The 19,468-nt window shown below is 51.1% G+C and overlaps 1 protein-coding gene and 6 non-coding genes across 7 annotated transcripts in view; 6 read left to right on the top strand and 1 right to left on the bottom strand.

Annotated features, from left to right (window-relative positions):
• The window catches only part of RAB4A (RAB4A, member RAS oncogene family), a 683,172-nt gene that overhangs the window by 629,897 nt on the left and 33,807 nt on the right, over positions 1–19,468 (bottom strand). The window lies entirely within an intron of this gene.
• Positions 253–371, top strand: LOC126944074 (5S ribosomal RNA). The gene has a single exon (XR_007721944.1). It is a non-coding gene; the product is annotated as a 5S ribosomal RNA (ribosomal RNA).
• Positions 3,208–3,326, top strand: LOC126944054 (5S ribosomal RNA). Its single transcript, XR_007721940.1, has one exon. It is a non-coding gene; the product is annotated as a 5S ribosomal RNA (ribosomal RNA).
• On the top strand, positions 7,535–7,653 carry LOC126944138 (5S ribosomal RNA). The gene has a single exon (XR_007721959.1). It is a non-coding gene; the product is annotated as a 5S ribosomal RNA (ribosomal RNA).
• Positions 10,417–10,535, top strand: LOC126944000 (5S ribosomal RNA). Its single transcript, XR_007721936.1, has one exon. It is a non-coding gene; the product is annotated as a 5S ribosomal RNA (ribosomal RNA).
• Positions 14,746–14,864, top strand: LOC126943932 (5S ribosomal RNA). Its single transcript, XR_007721887.1, has one exon. It is a non-coding gene; the product is annotated as a 5S ribosomal RNA (ribosomal RNA).
• LOC126945710 (5S ribosomal RNA) lies at positions 17,711–17,829 on the top strand. The gene has a single exon (XR_007722537.1). It is a non-coding gene; the product is annotated as a 5S ribosomal RNA (ribosomal RNA).

The raw sequence follows: 19,468 nt of genomic DNA, 5'->3' as shown, positions 1-19,468 counted from the left end.
CTGCGCGACAGGGCGGAGGACCCGACGGGGTCCCAGGATCGTGGCTGTGGGCCCTGACGCCTCGGAGCACTCTCTGTTCCGAGCGGGCCCGACGTGGTGGAAGCTCGGGAGCTCGGCAGCCGGGAGAGGCAGCAGGCGAAGAGGCTCCGGGATCCCGATCCGAGCACGACGACCCCGGGCTGGCGGTGCGGGCTGGAAGCCGGCGGGCATGGCTGGGCCGGGCTCTTGGGGCAGCCAGGCGCCTCTGCCGGCGTCTACGGCCATACCACCCTGAACGCGCCCGATCTCGTCTGATCTCGGAAGCTAAGCAGGGTCGGGCCTGGTTAGTACTTGGATGGGAGACCGCCTGGGAATACCGGGTGCTGTAGGCTTTTTGGCTTGCTTTCTTCTCTTTCTTTCTTTTCTACCTTCCTTTCTTCCCTTCTCTCACTCACTCTTCTTTCTTTCTTTCCTTCTTTCTTTCCTTCTTTCTCTCTTTCTTTCCTTTCTTTCTTTCTTTCCTTCTTTCTTTCTATCTCTCCCTCTTTCTATCTTGCTCTTTCTCTCTCGTTTGCTTTCCTTCTTACTTTCATTCTTTTCTGTTTCTTCCCTTGCTATCTTTCCTTTCTTTCTTTGTCTCTCTCTCTTTCTTTCTTTCGTTCTGCTGTCTTTCCTTCTTTCTTTCTTTCTACCTCTCTATCTTTCTTTCTATCCTTCCTCCTTTCTTTCCTTCTTTCTTTCTCTCTCCTCTCTCTCTTGCTTGCTCTTTCTTTCTTTCCTTCTTTCTTTCATTCTTTTCTTTTTCTTCCCTTGCTATCTTCCTTTTCTTTCTTCTCGTTCTTTCTTCTTTCTTGCTTTCCTTCTTTCTTTCTTTCTCCTATCTCTCTGTCTCTTTCTTTCTCTCTCTTTCTCTTTCTTTATTTCGTTCTTTCCTTGTTTCTTGCTCTTCTTTCTCACTGTCTTTTCTTCCTTTCTCTTTCTTTCTTTCTTCTCTCTTTGCTCCTTTCTTTCTTTCTCTTTCTTTCTTTCTTTCTTTCTTTCTTCTTTCTGTCTGTCTGTCTTCTTTTCCTTCCTTCCTTCCTTCCTTCCTTCCTTCCTTCCTTCCTTCCTTCCTTCCTTCCTTCCTTCTTTCTTTCTGTCTTTCCTTTTTCTTCCAGACGGAGTCTCGCTGTCACCCAGCCTGGAGTGCAGTGGCAAGATCTCGGCTCACTGCAAGCTCCGCCTCCCGGGTTCACGCCATTCTCCTGCCTCAGCCTCCCAAGCAGCTGGGACTACAGGCGCCCGCCACCACGCCCGGCTCATGTTTTGTAGTTTTAGTGGAGACGGGGTTTCACCGTGTTAGCCAGGCTGGTCTGGATCTCCTGACCTCGTGATCCACCCGCCTCGGCCTCCCAAAGTGCTGGGATTACAGGCGTGATCCACCGCGCCCGGCCTGCTGTAGGCTTTTGTGGCTTCCCCTCTCCCTCCCTTGCCCCTACTATCGCCATGCTTCCCAACCTCCCCGGACTCTGCTCCCCCCTTGTCGCCCGCCTACACCCCCGCCGCAGCCGGGGACCTCCTCCTGGGGGTCCGCCACCAAAGCACCACCGGGCAGCAGCATCCCACCGCTTCCGCCTCGCCGCCGCCCGGCCAGGAGCCCGGCTCCAGCCCTGGAGGGCAGGAGGCCGGACCCCAAAGGCGCAGGCGCGGGTTCCCTGCCGTTCCCGGCGCCTTCCCGCTCCCGGAACGCACAGGCGATTCAATCCATTCACCGGGCGGGCGCCGCCGCAACCTTCCAAACCGGGGGAAGGGGCGGGCGGGGCCAGCGGGTGCCACAGACGCCAGCCGAGACCTCCGCTCCAGAACGCAGGGGCTGCTTTATCCGGGGGAAGGATATTGCTTCGCCAGCAACCAGGAAAACAGTCCCTGTGCACCCGGATTCCCATTGCCACCAACTTCGTGTAAACTCCAGTCCCGAGGACACGCCAGAGACCCAGGCCTCGGGCGGGCCCCGTGGGCACGCCCGGTGCCACGGCTCCCGCCAAAAGGGCGGGCGCACTCTGCAAATCAAGGGGCCCACCGCACCGCACCAAGAGCACAGGGAGGTGCCAACACAGGAAGGAGCCTACGAAACCCACCCCCAAAGCAAGCAATTAATCCAAGACAAAACCCGTCTCAGCGCTCCGTTGCTCCTCTCGCATGGACGGCCTGGCCACCCTGTTCTGGCCCAGCCCAAGCCCCCTCCACCCTATCCCGGCCTGCTCAAAAGGGCCCTGCCTACGGGAGCAGGGCGCTCCCTCTCCAAGGCTCTATCGCTCTCGCTCTCTAGCTCCCTGCCCCTCTCTCTTCTGGGTTTGCCCCTGCACCTCGCGCTATTTCTGTCGCCTTTCCTCTGTCTCTCCCTCTCTGTCTGTCTTTCTCGCTCTCTCTGTCCCTCTCTCTATCTCTGCCTCTCTGTCTCTTTCCCTCTCCACCTCCCCTGTCTCTCTCGATCGCTGTCTCTCTCCCTCCCTCGGTTTCAATCTCTCCATCTATCTCTTCCTTGCTCTCCTTCAAGCCGTTTGTGTGTGCACGTGTGTGTGTGTGTGTGTGTGTGTGTGTGTGTGTGTGTGTGTGTGTGTGAGCGCGCGCGCGTGTGTGGGTTCCCGCGCGCGAGCGCCCGGGTGTGTCTGTGTGTGGGGCTGTGGATTTGCTGCTGGTGGTGGGGGGGTGTTTCTGGGTTTCTCTCAGCCCCTCTCGCCGGGGATCAGGCTGCCGGCTCTAGTGCCAGCCCGGGGCAAAGCAGGGCCATCCCCCAACACCCCAGCCCCCACGCCCTCTTGCCCACCGGCCGGGTCTTGGTCGGGACAAGCGAGCGTGGTGGGGGCGTTGTGAGAAAAAGGCCAGGCGCGGCTGGGCCGGCTGTTCGCCCTTGGCCAGCCCTGACGCCTCTGGGGGGGTGGGCCAAGAGGGGGCCTCGCAGGAGCTCCCCAGCGGCCAGGGATCCAAAAGAATACCTCCACGACAGGGCGGAGGACCCGCCGGGGTCCCAGGATCGTGGGCCCTGGGCCCTGACGCCTCGGAGCACTCCCTGTTCCGAGCGGGCCCGACGTGGTGGAAGCTCGGGAGCTCGGCAGCCGGGGGAAGGCCGCGGGCGAGCGGCTCGGGGGTCCCGATCCGAGCCCGGCGACCCCGGGCTGGCGGTGCGGGCTGGAAGCCGGCGGGCATGGCTGGGCCGGGCTCTTGGGGCAGCCAGGCGCCTCTGCCGGCGTCTACGGCCATACCACCCTGAACGCGCCCGATCTCGTCTGATCTCGGAAGCTAAGCAGGGTCGGGCCTGGTTAGTACTTGGATGGGAGACCGCCTGGGAATACCGGGTGCTGTAGGCTTTTTGGCTTGCTTTCTTCTCTTTCTTTCTTTTCTACCTTCCTTTCTTCCCTTCTCTCACTCACTCACTCTTCTTTCTTTCTTTCCTTCTTTCTCTCTTTCTTTCTTTCCTTTCTTTCTTTCCTTCTTTCTTTCTCTCTCTCCCTCTTTCTATCTCGCTCTTTCTCTCTCGTTTGCTTTCCTTCTTACTTTCATTCTTTTCTGTTTCTTCCCTTGCTACTTTCCTTTCTTTCTTTGTCTCTCTCTCTTTCTCTTTCTTTCTTCCTTCCTTCCTTTCTTCCTTCCTCTCTATCTCTCTATCACTCTTTCTTTCTTTCTTTCCTGCCTTCTTTCTTTCTTTGTTTTCTTTCTTTCTTTCCTTCTTTCTCTCTCTCTTTCTCGCTCTTTCTCTCTTTCTTTCCTTCTTTTCTTTTTCTTCCCTTGCTATCTTTGTTTTCTTTCTTTCTCTTTTCTTTCCTTCTTTCTTTCTTCCTCCTATCTCTCTGTCTCTTTCTTTCTTTCTCTTTCTCTTTCTTTATTTCGTTCTTTCCTTTTCTCTTGCTTTTCTTTCTTTCTCACTTTCTTCCTTTCTCTTTCTTTCTTTCTTTCTGTCTTTCTGTCTGTCTTTCTTTCTTTCTGTCTGTCTGTCTGTCTTTCTTTCCTACTTGGTTTCTTTCTTTCTTTCTTTCCTTTTTCTTCCAGACGGAGTCTCACTCTGTCACCCAACCTGGAGTGCAGTGGCAAGATCTGGGCCCACTGCAAGCTCCGCCTCCCGGGTTCACGCCATTCTCCTGCCTCAGCCTCCTGAGTAGCTGGGATTACAGGCATGCACCACCACACCTGGCTAATTTTGTATTTTTAGTAGAGACGGGGTTTCTCCATGTTGGTTAGCTTGGTCTTGGTCTGGAACTCCCAACTTCAGGCGATCCACCCACTTTCCCAAAGTGCTAGGATACCCAAAGTGCTAGGATTACAGGCGTGAGTCACCAGCGCCCGGTCAGACTAGGGGTATAGTTTTAGGCTTCTGCTTGGCTTTCCTTTTCTGTGATGAATTTCACCTCACAGTCTTAGGATATGGTGAGGAGTTTTAGGCATCGATCTTCATATGGGATATTATTCTACAGTTTTCTCTTGTAAAATCTTTGTCTTGCTTTGGTATCAGGGCAATTGTAGCCTCATAGAATGAGTTAGGGAATACTCCCTCCTCTTCAAGGTTTTGGCAGGATTAACAAGGATTACTATTCGTTCTCTAAATATTTGATAGAGAAGTCAAGTCCAAGGCTTTTTTTTTTTTTTTTTTTTTTTTTTTTGGCAGGAGATAATGGGTTACTGATTCAGTCTCCTTACTAGTTACTAGTCTATTCAGATTTTCACTTTCTTTGTGATTTAGTCTTGGTAGGGTTCATGTTCCTAGGAATTTGTCCGTTTCATCCAAGTTATCCAATATGTTGGTGTACAATTGTTCTTAGCACTCTCTTACAATCCTATTCATTTATTTCTTTGAGACAGGATCTCATCTGTCACCCAGGCTAGAGTGCAGTGGTGTGATCTAGGCTCATTACAACCTCCACCTCCCAGGTTCAAGCGATCCTCCTACCTCAGCCTCCTCAGTAGCTGGGACAACAGGCTTTTGCAATCAAGATGGGCTGAATTTTCTTCTTCTTTCTTTCTTTCTTTCTTTCTTTTTTTATTTTTTTTTTTTTCTTTCCTTTTGATGTTTTTTTGTTTTTTTTTTTTTTTTTTTTTTTTTTTTGGAGAGACCGGGTTTGACCATGTCTCCCAGGCTGGTCTTGAACTCCTGAGCTAAAGTGATTCACCTGCCTGAACCTCCCGAGTAGCTGGGATTACAGGGGCCTACCACCACACCCGGCTAATTTTCTTTGTAGTTTTAGTAGAGATGGTTTCACCATGTTGGCCAGGTTAGTCTTGAACTCCTAACCTCAAGTGATCTGCATGCCTCGGCCTCCCAAAGTGCTGGGATTATAGGTGTGAGCCACTTCACCCTGCCAATCGTTTTCATTTTGACTGGATCCAATAGTAATGTCCCCACTTCCATTTCTGATTTTAGTAATTTGAGTATTCTCTCTTTTTTTCTTAGTCACTCCATAAAGTTTGTCAATTTTATCTTTTAAAAAACCAACTTTCGGTTTTGTTGATTTTCTCCATTTTTGTATTTTCTGTTTTATTTATTTCTGAATTAATCTCTCTTTCTTTCCTTCCTAGGGTTTAATTTGTTCTTTTCTAGTGCCTAAATTGTAAATTTAGATTGCTAATTTGAGGTCCTTTGGGTGTTTTTTGGTTTGTTTTCTTTTGAGAGGGAGTCTCGCTCTTGTTGCCCAGGCTGGAGTGCAATGGTGCGATCTCGGCTCACTGCAACCTCTGCCTCCCAGGTTTAAGCAATTCTCTTGCTTCAGCCTCCCAAGTCGCTGGGATTACAGGCGCCTGCCACCACAACCGGCTAATTTTGTATTTTCAGCAGAGACAGGGTTTCTCCCTGTTGTTCAGGCTAGTCTCGAACTCCTGACCTCAGGTGATTGGCTCACCTCAGCCTCCCAAAGTGCTGGGATTACAGGCATTAACCGCGACGCCTGGCTTTCTTTAGGTTTTTTTCATGTAAGCATTTCACGCTATAAATTTCCCTGTTAGCACTGCTTTCACTGCATCCCAAAGTTTGGCTATGCTGTGTTTTCATTTTCATTCATTTCTGAGTACAGCTGAGCCTTGAATAACATGGGTTTGAACTGCAAGGGTGCACTTATACAGGAATTGTTTTCAATAAGTACAGTAGGTCCTCTGATTTCATTAATTCTGCATCTGTAACCAAAGGCAGATTGAAAATACAGTCTTCACAGAGCGCAAACCCCGAGGATACAGCGGCCTAACTTTTTTAATGCCCAGGTTTTACAGGGCCAACTGCAAGACTTGACTCTGTGTGGATTTTGGCCTACTTATGGGGTCCTGGAACCAATCCCCTGTGGATACTGACACCCAACTGTATTTTCTGATTTCTCTTGTGGTTTCTTCTTTAACCCATTGGTTGTTTAAGAAAATATCTGAATCTCTTCAAATACCTGAGACTGGATAATTTATTAAAAAGAGACATTTATTTCTCTCAGTTCTCAAGGCTGGGGTGTCCAAGGTCAAGTCATCAGCCCATTCAGTGTCTAAGGAGGGCCCAGTCTCTCCTTCCAAGATGACACAACGCTGCTTCATCTTTCAGAGGGGAAGAACATTGTGTGTCCCCACACGGAGGAGACGGAGGGAATGAACCCACTCAAGTCCTTTTCTAAGGGCTCTAATTTCATCCATAAGGACTTCTACCCTCATGAGATAATCGCCTCCTAAAGAATCCACCTTTTTACCCTTTTTTTTTTTTTTTTTCCTTTTTTTTTTTTTTTTTTTTTTTTTTTTTGAGACAGGGTCTCATTCTATTGCCCCTACGGCAGTGCAGTAGCCTGTAGCCTGATCATGGCTCACTGCAGCCTTGACCTCCCAGGCTCCACCAGTCCTCCTGCTTCAGCCTCCTGAGTAGCTGGGACTACAGGCCTGCACCACCACGCCCACCGAATTTGGTGTTTTTTCTAGAGACAAGTTTTGCCATTTTGCCCTGGCTGGTCTTGAACTCCTGGGCTGGAACAATCTGACTGCCTTTCCCTTCCAAAGTGCTGGGATGACAGCGTTAGCCACCACCCCAGGCCAGTGCCCACCTCTTAATACTATCATATTGGCAAATAAATTTCAGCATATAAATTTTGGGGGACATTCAGACCATAGCAGTGTGTTCTTTACTTTCCAAAACGAAAACAGGTCAGTTTATCAGTTTTCCTTGTATTATTGATTTTTAACTCGATTTTGTTGTGGTCAGAGAAGACATTTGATAATACGCTGTTCGCCCTTCGCCAGCCTCGACGACTCTGGGTGAGGGGGCAAGAGGGGGCCTCGCAGGATTCCTGAGCGGCCAGGGATCCCAAAGAATACCTGCGCGACAGGGCGGAGGACCCGCCGGGGTCCCAGGATCGTGGGCTGTGGGCCCTGACGCCTCGGAGCACTCTCTGTTCCGAGCGGGCCCGACGTGGTGGAAGCTCGGGAGCTCGGCAGCCGGGAGAGGCAGCAGGCGAAGAGGCTCCGGGATCCCGATCCGAGCACGACGACCCCGGGCTGGCGGTGCGGGCTGGAAGCCGGCGGGCATGGCTGGGCCGGGCTCTTGGGGCAGCCAGGCGCCTCTGCCGGCGTCTACTGGCATACCACCCTGAACCCGCCCGATCTCGTCTGATCTCGGAAGCTAAGCAGTGTGGGGCCTGGTTAGTACTTGGATGGGAGACCGCCTGGGAATACCGGGTGCTGTAGGCTTTTTGGCTTGCTTTCTTCTCTTTCTTTCTTTTCTACCTTCCTTTCTTCCCTTCTCTCACTCACTCTTCTTTCTTTCTTTCCTTCTTTCTTTCCTTCTTTCTCTCTTTCTTTCCTTTCTTTCTTTCTTTCTTTCTTTCTTTCTATCTCTCCCTCTTTCTATCTTGCTCTTTCTCTCTCGTTTGCTTTCCTTCTTACTTTCATTCTTTTCTGTTTCTTCCCTTGCTATCTTTCCTTTCTTTCTTTGTCTCTCTCTCTTTCTTTCTTTCGTTCTGCTGTCTTTCCTTCTTTCTTTCTTTCTACCTCTCTATCTTTCTTTCTATCCTTCCTCCTTTCTTTCCTTCTTTCTTTCTCTCTCCCTCTCTCTTGCTTGCTCTTTCTTTCTTTCCTTCTTTCTTTCTTTCATTCTTTTCTTTTTCTTCCCTTGCTATCTTCCTTTTCTTTCTTCTCGTTCTTTCTTCTTTCTTGCTTTCCTTCTTTCTTTCTTTCTCCTATCTCTCTGTCTCTTTCTTTCTCTCTCTTTCTCTTTCTTTATTTCGTTCTTTCCTTGTTTCTTGCTCTTCTTTCTCACTGTCTTTTCTTCCTTTCTCTTTCTTTCTTTCTTCTCTCTTTGCTCCTTTCTTTCTTTCTCTTTCTTTCTTTCTGTCTTTCTTTCTGTCTGTCTTTCCTTCCTTCCTTCCTTCCTTCCTTCCTTCCTTCCTTCCTTCCTTCCTTCCTTCCTTCTTTCTGTCTTTCCTTTTTTTTTCCAGACGGAGTCTCGCTGTCACCCAGCCTGGAGTGCAGTGGCAAGATCTCGGCTCACTGCAAGCTCCGCCTCCCGGGTTCACGCCATTCTCCTGCCTCAGCCTCCCAAGCAGCTGGGACTACAGGCGCCCGCCACCACGCCCGGCTCATGTTTTGTAGTTTTAGTGGAGACGGGGTTTCACCGTGTTAGCCAGGCTGGTCTGGATCTCCTGACCTCGTGATCCACCCGCCTCGGCCTCCCAAAGTGCTGGGATTACAGGCGTGATCCACCGCGCCCGGCCTGCTGTAGGCTTTTGTGGCTTCCCCTCTCCCTCCCTTGCCCCTACTATCGCCATGCTTCCCAACCTCCCCGGACTCTGCTCCCCCCTTGTCGCCCGCCTACACCCCCGCCGCAGCCGGGGACCTCCTCCTGGGGGTCCGCCACCAAAGCACCACCGGGCAGCAGCATCCCACCGCTTCCGCCTCGCCGCCGCCCGGCCAGGAGCCCGGCTCCAGCCCTGGAGGGCAGGAGGCCGGACCCCAAAGGCGCAGGCGCGGGTTCCCTGCCGTTCCCGGCGCCTTCCCGCTCCCGGAACGCACAGGCGATTCAATCCATTCACCGGGCGGGCGCCGCCGCAACCTTCCAAACCGCTCCAGAACGCAGGGGCTGCTTTATCCGGGGGAAGGATATTGCTTCGCCAGCAACCAGGAAAACAGTCCCTGTGCACCCGGATTCCCATTGCCACCAACTTCGTGTAAACTCCAGTCCCGAGGACACGCCAGAGACCCAGGCCTCGGGCGGGCCCCGTGGGCACGCCCGGTGCCACGGCTCCCGCCAAAAGGGCGGGCGCACTCTGCAAATCAAGGGGCCCACCGCACCGCACCAAGAGCACAGGGAGGTGCCAACACAGGAAGGAGCCTACGAAACCCACCCCCAAAGCAAGCAATTAATCCAAGACAAAACCCGTCTCAGCGCTCCGTTGCTCCTCTCGCATGGACGGCCTGGCCACCCTGTTCTGGCCCAGCCCAAGCCCCCTCCACCCTATCCCGGCCTGCTCAAAAGGGCCCTGCCTACGGGAGCAGGGCGCTCCCTCTCCAAGGCTCTATCGCTCTCGCTCTCTAGCTCCCTGCCCCTCTCTCTTCTGGGTTTGCCCCTGCACCTCGCGCTATTTCTGTCGCCTTTCCTCTGTCTCTCCCTCTCTGTCTGTCTTTCTCGCTCTCTCTGTCCCTCTCTCTATCTCTGCCTCTCTGTCTCTTTCCCTCTCCACCTCCCCTGTCTCTCTCGATCGCTGTCTCTCTCCCTCCCTCGGTTTCAATCTCTCCATCTATCTCTTCCTTGCTCTCCTTCAAGCCGTTTGTGTGTGCATGTGTGTGTGTGTGTGTGTGTGTGTGTGTGTGTGTGTGTGTGTGTGTGTGCGCGCGCGCGTGTGTGGGTTCCCGCGCGCGAGCGCCCGGGTGTGTCTGTGTGTGCGGCTGTGGATTTGCTGCTGGTGGTGGGGGGGGGTGTTTCTGGGTTTCTCTCAGCCCCTCTCGCCGGGGATCAGGCTGCCGGCTCTAGTGCCAGCCCGGGGCAAAGCAGGGCCATCCCCCAACACCCCAGCCCCCACGCCCTCTTGCCCACCGGCCGGGTCTTGGTCGGGACAAGCGAGCGTGGTGGGGGCGTTGTGAGAAAAAGGCCAGGCGCGGCTGGGCCGGCTGTTCGCCCTTGGCCAGCCCTGACGCCTCTGGGGGGGTGGGCCAAGAGGGGGCCTCGCAGGAGCTCCCCAGCGGCCAGGGATCCAAAAGAATACCTCCACGACAGGGCGGAGGACCCGCCGGGGTCCCAGGATCGTGGGCCCTGGGCCCTGACGCCTCGGAGCACTCCCTGTTCCGAGCGGGCCCGACGTGGTGGAAGCTCGGGAGCTCGGCAGCCGGGGGAAGGCCGCGGGCGAGCGGCTCGGGGGTCCCGATCCGAGCCCGGCGACCCCGGGCTGGCGGTGCGGGCTGGAAGCCGGCGGGCATGGCTGGGCCGGGCTCTTGGGGCAGCCAGGCGCCTCTGCCGGCGTCTACGGCCATACCACCCTGAACGCGCCCGATCTCGTCTGATCTCGGAAGCTAAGCAGGGTCGGGCCTGGTTAGTACTTGGATGGGAGACCGCCTGGGAATACCGGGTGCTGTAGGCTTTTTGGCTTGCTTTCTTCTCTTTCTTTCTTTTCTACCTTCCTTTCTTCCCTTCTCTCACTCACTCACTCTTCTTTCTTTCTTTCCTTCTTTCTCTCTTTCTTTCCTTTCTTTCTTTCTTTCCTTCTTTCTTTCTCTCTCTCCCTCTTTCTATCTCGCTCTTTCTCTCTCGTTTGCTTTCCTTCTTACTTTCATTCTTTTCTGTTTCTTCCCTTGCTATCTTTCCTTTCTTTCTTTGTCTCTCTCTCTTTCTCTTTCTTTCTTCCTTCCTTCCTTCCTTCCTATCTCTCTATCACTCTTTCTTTCTTTCTTTCTTTCCTTCTTTCTTTCTTTGTTTTTTTCTTTCTTTCCTTCTTTCTCTCTCTCTTCTCTCTTCTCTCTTCTCTCTTTCTTTCCTTCTTTTTTTTTTTCTTCCCTTGCTATCTTTGTTTTCTTTCTTTCTCTTTTCTTTCCTTCTTTCTTTCTTCCTCCTATCTCTCTGTCTCTTTCTTTCTCTTTCTCTTTCTTTATTTCGTTCTTTCCTTTTCTCTTGCTTTTCTTTCTTTCTCACTTTCTTCCTTTCTCTTTCTTTCTTTCTTTCTGTCTCTCTCTCTGTCTTTCTTTCTTTCTGTCTGTCTGTCTGTCTTCTTTCTTTCCTACTTGGTTTCTTTCTTTCTTTCTTTCCTTTTTCTTCCAGACGGAGTCTCACTCTGTCACCCAACCTGGAGTGCAGTGGCAAGATCTGGGCCCACTGCAAGCTCCGCCTCCCGGGTTCACGCCATTCTCCTGCCTCAGCCTCCTGAGTAGCTGGGATTACAGGCATGCACCACCACACCTGGCTAATTTTGTATTTTTAGTAGAGACGGGGTTTCTCCATGTTGGTTAGCTTGGTCTTGGTCTGGAACTCCCAACTTCAGGCGATCCACCCACTTTCCCAAAGTGCTAGGATACCAAAGTGCTAGGATTACAGGCGTGAGTCACCAGCGCCCGGTCAGACTAGGGGTATAGTTTTAGGCTTCTGCTTGGCTTTCCTTTTCTGTGATGAATTTCACCTCACAGTCTTAGGATATGGTGAGGAGTTTTAGGCATCGATCTTCATATGGGATATTATTCTACAGTTTTCTCTTGTAAAATCTTTGTCTTGCTTTGGTATCAGGGCAATTGTAGCCTCATAGAATGAGTTAGGGAATACTCCCTCCTCTTCAAGGTTTTGGCAGGATTAACAAGGATTACTATTCGTTCTCTAAATATTTGATAGAGAAGTCAAGTCCAAGGCTTTTTTTTTTTTTTTTTTTTTTTTTTTTTGGCAGGAGATAATGGGTTACTGATTCAGTCTCCTTACTAGTTACTAGTCTATTCAGATTTTCACTTTCTTTGTGATTTAGTCTTGGTAGGGTTCATGTTCCTAGGAATTTGTCCGTTTCATCCAAGTTATCCAATATGTTGGTGTACAATTGTTCTTAGCACTCTCTTACAATCCTATTCATTTATTTCTTTGAGACAGGATCTCATCTGTCACCCAGGCTAGAGTGCAGTGGTGTGATCTAGGCTCATTACAACCTCCACCTCCCAGGTTCAAGCGATCCTCCTACCTCAGCCTCCTCAGTAGCTGGGACAACAGGCTTTTGCAATCAAGATGGGCTGAATTTTCTTCTTTCTTTCTTTCTTTCTTTCTTTAATTTATTTATTTTTTTTTTTTCCTTTTGATGTTTTTTTGTGTTTTTTTTTTTTTTTTTTTTTTTTTTTTTTGGAGAGACCGGGTTTGACCATGTCTCCCAGGCTGGTCTTGAACTCCTGAGCTAAAGTGATTCACCTGCCTGAACCTCCCGAGTAGCTGGGATTACAGGGGCCTACCACCACACCCGGCTAATTTTCTTTGTAGTTTTAGTAGAGATGGTTTCACCATGTTGGCCAGGTTAGTCTTGAACTCCTAACCTCAAGTGATCTGCATGCCTCGGCCTCCCAAAGTGCTGGGATTATAGGTGTGAGCCACTTCACCCTGCCAATCGTTTTCATTTTGACTGGATCCAATAGTAATGTCCCCACTTCCATTTCTGATTTTAGTAATTTGAGTATTCTCTCTTTTTTTCTTAGTCACTCCATAAAGTTTGTCAATTTTATCTTTTAAAAAACCAACTTTCGGTTTTGTTGATTTTCTCCATTTTTGCATTTTCTGTTTTATTTATTTCTGAATTAATCTCTCTTTCTTTCCTTCCTAGGGTTTAATTTGTTCTTTTCTAGTGCCTAAATTGTAAATTTAGATTGCTAATTTGAGGTCCTTTGGGTGTTTTTTGGTTTGTTTTCTTTTGAGAGGGAGTCTCGCTCTTGTTGCCCAGGCTGGAGTGCAATGGTGCGATCTCGGCTCACTGCAACCTCTGCCTCCCAGGTTTAAGCAATTCTCTTGCTTCAGCCTCCCAAGTCGCTGGGATTACAGGCGCCTGCCACCACAACCGGCTAATTTTGTATTTTCAGCAGAGACAGGGTTTCTCCCTGTTGTTCAGGCTAGTCTCGAACTCCTGACCTCAGGTGATTGGCTCACCTCAGCCTCCCAAAGTGCTGGGATTACAGGCATTAACCGCGACGCCTGGCTTTCTTTAGGTTTTTTTCATGTAAGCATTTCACGCTATAAATTTCCCTGTTAGCACTGCTTTCACTGCATCCCAAAGTTTGGCTATGCTGTGTTTTCATTTTCATTCATTTCTGAGTACAGCTGAGCCTTGAATAACATGGGTTTGAACTGCAAGGGTGCACTTATACAGGAATTGTTTTCAATAAGTACAGTAGGTCCTCTGATTTCATTAATTCTGCATCTGTAACCAAAGGCAGATTGAAAATACAGTCTTCACAGAGCGCAAACCCCGAGGATACAGCGGCCTAACTTTTTTAATGCCCAGGTTTTACAGGGCCAACTGCAAGACTTGACTCTGTGTGGATTTTGGCCTACTTATGGGGTCCTGGAACCAATCCCCTGTGGATACTGACACCCAACTGTATTTTCTGATTTCTCTTGTGGTTTCTTCTTTAACCCATTGGTTGTTTAAGAAAATATCTGAATCTCTTCAAATACCTGAGACTGGATAATTTATTAAAAAGAGACATTTATTTCTCTCAGTTCTCAAGGCTGGGGTGTCCAAGGTCAAGTCATCAGCCCATTCAGTGTCTAAGGAGGGCCCAGTCTCTCCTTCCAAGATGACACAACGCTGCTTCATCTTTCAGAGGGGAAGAACATTGTGTCCCCACACGGAGGAGACGGAGGGAATGAACCCACTCAAGTCCTTTTCTAAGGGCTCTAATTTCATCCATAAGGACTTCTACCCTCATGAGATAATCGCCTCCTAAAGAATCCACCTTTTTACCCTTTTTTTTTTTTTTTTTTTTTTTTTTTTTTTTTTTTTTTTTTTTTTTTTTTTTGAGACAGGGTCTCATTCTATTGCCCCTACGGCAGTGCAGTAGCCTGTAGCCTGATCATGGCTCACTGCAGCCTTGACCTCCCAGGCTCCACCAGTCCTCCTGCTTCAGCCTCCTGAGTAGCTGGGACTACAGGCCTGCACCACCACGCCCACCGAATTTGGTGTTTTTTCTAGAGACAAGTTTTGCCATTTTGCCCTGGCTGGTCTTGAACTCCTGGGCTGGAACAATCTGACTGCCTTTCCCTTCCAAAGTGCTGGGATGACAGCGTTAGCCACCACCCCAGGCCAGTGCCCACCTCTTAATACTATCATATTGGCAAATAAATTTCAGCATATAAATTTTGGGGGACATTCAGACCATAGCAGTGTGTTCTTTACTTTCCAAAACGAAAACAGGTCAGTTTATCAGTTTTCCTTGTATTATTGATTTTTAACTCGATTTTGTTGTGGTCAGAGAAGACATTTGATAATACGCTGTTCGCCCTTCGCCAGCCTCGACGACTCTGGGTGAGGGGGCAAGAGGGGGCCTCGCAGGATTCCTCCTGAGCGGCCAGGGATCCCAAAGAATACCTGCGCGACAGGGCGGAGGACCCGCCGGGGTCCCAGGATCGTGGGCTGTGGGCCCTGACGCCTCGGAGCACTCTCTGTTCCGAGCGGGCCCGACGTGGTGGAAGCTCGGGAGCTCGGCAGCCGGGAGAGGCAGCAGGCGAAGAGGCTCCGGGATCCCGATCCGAGCACGACGACCCCGGGCTGGCGGTGCGGGCTGGAAGCCGGCGGGCATGGCTGGGCCGGGCTCTTGGGGCAGCCAGGCGCCTCTGCCGGCGTCTACGGCCATACCACCCTGAACGCGCCCGATCTCGTCTGATCTCGGAAGCTAAGCAGGGTCGGGCCTGGTTAGTACTTGGATGGGAGACCGCCTGGGAATACCGGGTGCTGTAGGCTTTTTGGCTTGCTTTCTTCTCTTTCTTTCTTTTCTACCTTCCTTTCTTCCCTTCTCTCACTCACTCTTCTTTCTTTCTTTCCTTCTTTCTTTCCTTCTTTCTCTCTCTTTCTTTCCTTTCTTTCTTTCTTTCTTCTTTCTTTCTATCTCTCCCCTCTTTCTATCTTGCTCTTTCTCTCTCGTTTGCTTTCCTTCTTACTTTCATTCTTTTCTGTTTCTTCCCTTGCTATCTTTCCTTTCTTTCTTTGTCTCTCTCTCTTTTCTTTCTTTCGTTCTGCTGTCTTTCCTTCTTTCTTTCTTTCTACCTCTCTATCTTTCTTTCTATCCTTCCTCCTTTCTTTCCTTCTTTCTTTCTCTCTCCCTCTCTCTTGCTTGCTCTTTCTTTCTTTCCTTCTTTCTTTCATTCTTTTCTTTTTCTTCCCTTGCTATCTTCCTTTTCTTTCTTCTCGTTCTTTCTTCTTTTTCTTGCTTTCCTTCTTTCTTTCTTTCTCCTATCTCTCTGTCTCTTTCTTTCTCTCTCTTTCTCTTTCTTTATTTCGTTCTTTCCTTGTTTCTTGCTCTTCTTTCTCACTGTCTTTTCTTCCTTTCTCTTTCTTTCTTTCTTCTCTCTTTGCTCCTTTCTTTCTTTCTCTTTCTTTCTTTCTGTCTTTCTTTCTGTCTGTCTTTCTTTCTTTCTTCTTCCTTCCTTCCTTCCTTCCTTCCTTCCTTCCTTCCTTCCTTCCTTCCTTCCTTCCTTCCTTCCTTCCTTCCTTCCTCCTTTCTTCTTTCCTTTTTCTTCCAGACGGAGTCTCGCTGTCACCCAGCCTGGAGTGCAGTGGCAAGATCTCGGCTCACTGCAAGCTCCGCCTCCCGGGTTCACGCCATTCTCCTGCCTCAGCCTCCCAAGCAGCTGGGACTACAGGCGCCCGCCACCACGCCCGGCTCATGTTTTGTAGTTTTAGTGGAGACGGGGTTTCACCGTGTTAGCCAGGCTGGTCTGGATCTCCTGACCTCGTGATCCACCCGCCTCGGCCTCCCAAAGTGCTGGGATTACAGGCGTGATCCACCGCGCCCGGCCTGCTGTAGGCTTTTGTGGCTTCCCCTCTCCCTCCCTTGCCCCTACTATCGCCATGCTTCCCAACCTCCCCGGACTCTGCTCCCCCCTTGTCGCCCGCCTACACCCCCGCCGCAGCCGGGGACCTCCTCCTGGGGGTCCGCCACCAAAGCACCACCGGGCAGCAGCATCCCACCGCTTCCGCCTCGCCGCCGCCCGGCCAGGAGCCCGGCTCCAGCCCTGGAGGGCAGGAGGCCGGACCCCAAAGGCGCAGGCGCGGGTTCCCTGCCGTTCCCGGCGCCTTCCCGCTCCCGGAACGCACAGGCGATTCAATCCATTCACCGGGCGGGCGCCGCCGCAACCTTCCAAACCGGGGGAAGGGGCGGGCGGGGCCAGCGGGTGCCACAGACGCCAGCCGAGACCTCCGCTCCAGAACGCAGGGGCTGCTTTATCCGGGGGAAGGATATTGCTTCGCCAGCAACCAGGAAAACAGTCCCTGTGCACCCGGATTCCCATTGCCACCAACTTCGTGTAAACTCCAGTCCCGAGGACACGCCAGAGACCCAGGCCTCGGGCGGGCCCCGTGGGCACGCCCGGTGCCACGGCTCCCGCCAAAAGGGCGGGCGCACTCTGCAAATCAAGGGGCCCACCGCACCGCACCAAGAGCACAGGGAGGTGCCAACACAGGAAGGAGCCTACGAAACCCACCCCCAAAGCAAGCAATTAATCCAAGACAAAACCCGTCTCAGCGCTCCGTTGCTCCTCTCGCATGGACGGCCTGGCCACCCTGTTCTGGCCCAGCCCAAGCCCCCTCCACCCTATCCCGGCCTGCTCAAAAGGGCCCTGCCTACGGGAGCAGGGCGCTCCCTCTCCAAGGCTCTATCGCTCTCGCTCTCTAGCTCCCTGCCCCTCTCTCTTCTGGGTTTGCCCCTGCACCTCGCGCTATTTCTGTCGCCTTTCCTCTGTCTCTCCCTCTCTGTCTGTCTTTCTCGCTCTCTCTGTCCCTCTCTCTATCTCTGCCTCTCTGTCTCTTTCCCTCTCCACCTCCCCTGTCTCTCTCGATCGCTGTCTCTCTCCCTCCCTCGGTTTCAATCTCTCCATCTATCTCTTCCTTGCTCTCCTTCAAGCCGTTTGTGTGTGCACGTGTGTGTGTGTGTGTGTGTGTGTGTGTGTGTGTGTGTGTGTGTGTGCGCGCGCGCGTGTGTGGGTTCCCGCGCGCGAGCGCCCGGGTGTGTCTGTGTGTGGGGCTGTGGATTTGCTGCTGGTGGTGGGGGGGTGTTTCTGGGTTTCTCTCAGCCCCTCTCGCCGGGGATCAGGCTGCCGGCTCTAGTGCCAGCCCGGGGCAAAGCAGGGCCATCCCCCAACACCCCAGCCCCCACGCCCTCTTGCCCACCGGCCGGGTCTTGGTCGGGACAAGCGAGCGTGGTGGGGGCGTTGTGAGAAAAAGGCCAGGCGCGGCTGGGCCGGCTGTTCGCCCTTGGCCAGCCCTGACGCCTCTGGGGGGGTGGGCCAAGAGGGGGCCTCGCAGGAGCTCCCCAGCGGCCAGGGATCCAAAAGAATACCTCCACGACAGGGCGGAGGACCCGCCGGGGTCCCAGGATCGTGGGCCCTGGGCCCTGACGCCTCGGAGCACTCCCTGTTCCGAGCGGGCCCGACGTGGTGGAAGCTCGGGAGCTCGGCAGCCGGGGGAAGGCCGCGGGCGAGCGGCTCGGGGGTCCCGATCCGAGCCCGGCGACCCCGGGCTGGCGGTGCGGGCTGGAAGCCGGCGGGCATGGCTGGGCCGGGCTCTTGGGGCAGCCAGGCGCCTCTGCCGGCGTCTACGGCCATACCACCCTGAACGCGCCCGATCTCGTCTGATCTCGGAAGCTAAGCAGGGTCGGGCCTGGTTAGTACTTGGATGGGAGACCGCCTGGGAATACCGGGTGCTGTAGGCTTTTTGGCTTGCTTTCTTCTCTTTCTTTCTTTTCTACCTTCCTTTCTTCCCTTCTCTCACTCACTCTTCTTTCTTTCTTTCCTTCTTTCTCTCTTTCTTTCCTTTCTTTCTTTCTTTCCTTCTTTCTTTCTCTCTCTCTCCCTCTTTCTATCTCGCTCTTTCTCTCTCGTTTGCTTTCCTTCTTACTTTCATTCTTTTCTGTTTCTTCCCTTGCTATCTTTCCTTTCTTTCTTTGTCTCTCTCTCTTTCTCTTTCTTTCTTCCTTCCTTCCTTTCTTCCTTCCTCTCTATCTCTCTATCACTCTTTCTTTCTTTCTTTCCTGCCTTCTTTTCTTTCTTTCTTTGTTTTCTTTCTTTCTTTCCTTCTTTCTCTCTCTCTTTCTCGCTCTTTCTCTCTTTCTTTCCTTCTTTTTTCTTTTTCTTCCCTTGCTATCTTTGTTTTCTTTCTTTCTCTTTTCTTTCCTTCTTTCTTTCTTCCTCCTATCTCTCTGTCTCTTTCTTTCTCTTTCTTTCTTTCTTTATTTCGTTCTTTCCTTTTCTCTTGCTTTTCTTTCTTTCTCACTTTCTTCCTTTCTCTTTCTTTCTTTCTGTCTCTCTCTGTCTGTCTTTCTTTCTTTCTGTCTGTCTGTCTGTCTGTCTTTCTTTCCTACTTGGTTTCTTTCTTTCTTTCTTTCCTTTTTCTTCCAGACGGAGTCTCACTCTGTCACCCAACCTGGAGTGCAGTGGCAAGATCTGGGCCCACTGCAAGCTCCGCCTCCCGGGTTCACGCCATTCTCCTGCCTCAGCCTCCTGAGTAGCTGGGATTACAGGCATGCACCACCACACCTGGCTAATTTTGTATTTTTAGTAGAGACGGGGTTTCTCCATGTTGGTTAGCTTGGTCTTGGTCTGGAACTCCCAACTTCAGGCGATCCACCCACTTTCCCAAAGTGCTAGGATACCCAAAGTGCTAGGATTACAGGCGTGAGTCACCAGCGCCCGGTCAGACTAGGGGTATAGTTTTAGGCTTCTGCTTGGCTTTCCTTTTCTGTGATGAATTTCACCTCACAGTCTTAGGATATGGTGAGGAGTTTTAGGCATCGATCTTCATATGGGATATTATTCTACAGTTTTCTCTTGTAAAATCTTTGTCTTGCTTTGGTATCAGGGCAATTGTAGCCTCATAGAATGAGTTAGGGAATACTCCCTCCTCTTCAAGGTTTTGGCAGGATTAACAAGGATTACTATTCGTTCTCTAAATATTTGATAGAGAAGTCAAGTCCAAGGCTTTTTTTTTTTTTTTTTTTTTTTGGCAGGAGATAATGGGTTACTGATTCAGTCTCCTTACTAGTTACTAGTCTATTCAGATTTTCACTTTCTTTGTGATTTAGTCTTGGTAGGGTTCATGTTCCTAGGAATTTGTCCGTTTCATCCAAGTTATCCAATATGTTGGTGTACAATTGTTCTTAGCACTCTCTTACAATCCTATTCATTTATTTCTTTGAGACAGGATCTCATCTGTCACCCAGGCTAGAGTGCAGTGGTGTGATCTAGGCTCATTACAACCTCCACCTCCCAGGTTCAAGCGATCCTCCTACCTCAGCCTCCTCAGTAGCTGGGACAACAGGCTTTTGCAATCAAGATGGGCTGAATTTTCTTCTT

This window comes from Macaca thibetana, chromosome 1, assembly GCF_024542745.1.
Source record: "Macaca thibetana thibetana isolate TM-01 chromosome 1, ASM2454274v1, whole genome shotgun sequence".
Lineage (NCBI taxonomy): Eukaryota > Metazoa > Chordata > Mammalia > Primates > Cercopithecidae > Macaca > Macaca thibetana.
This window is presented reverse-complemented; position numbering and strand designations above follow the sequence as displayed.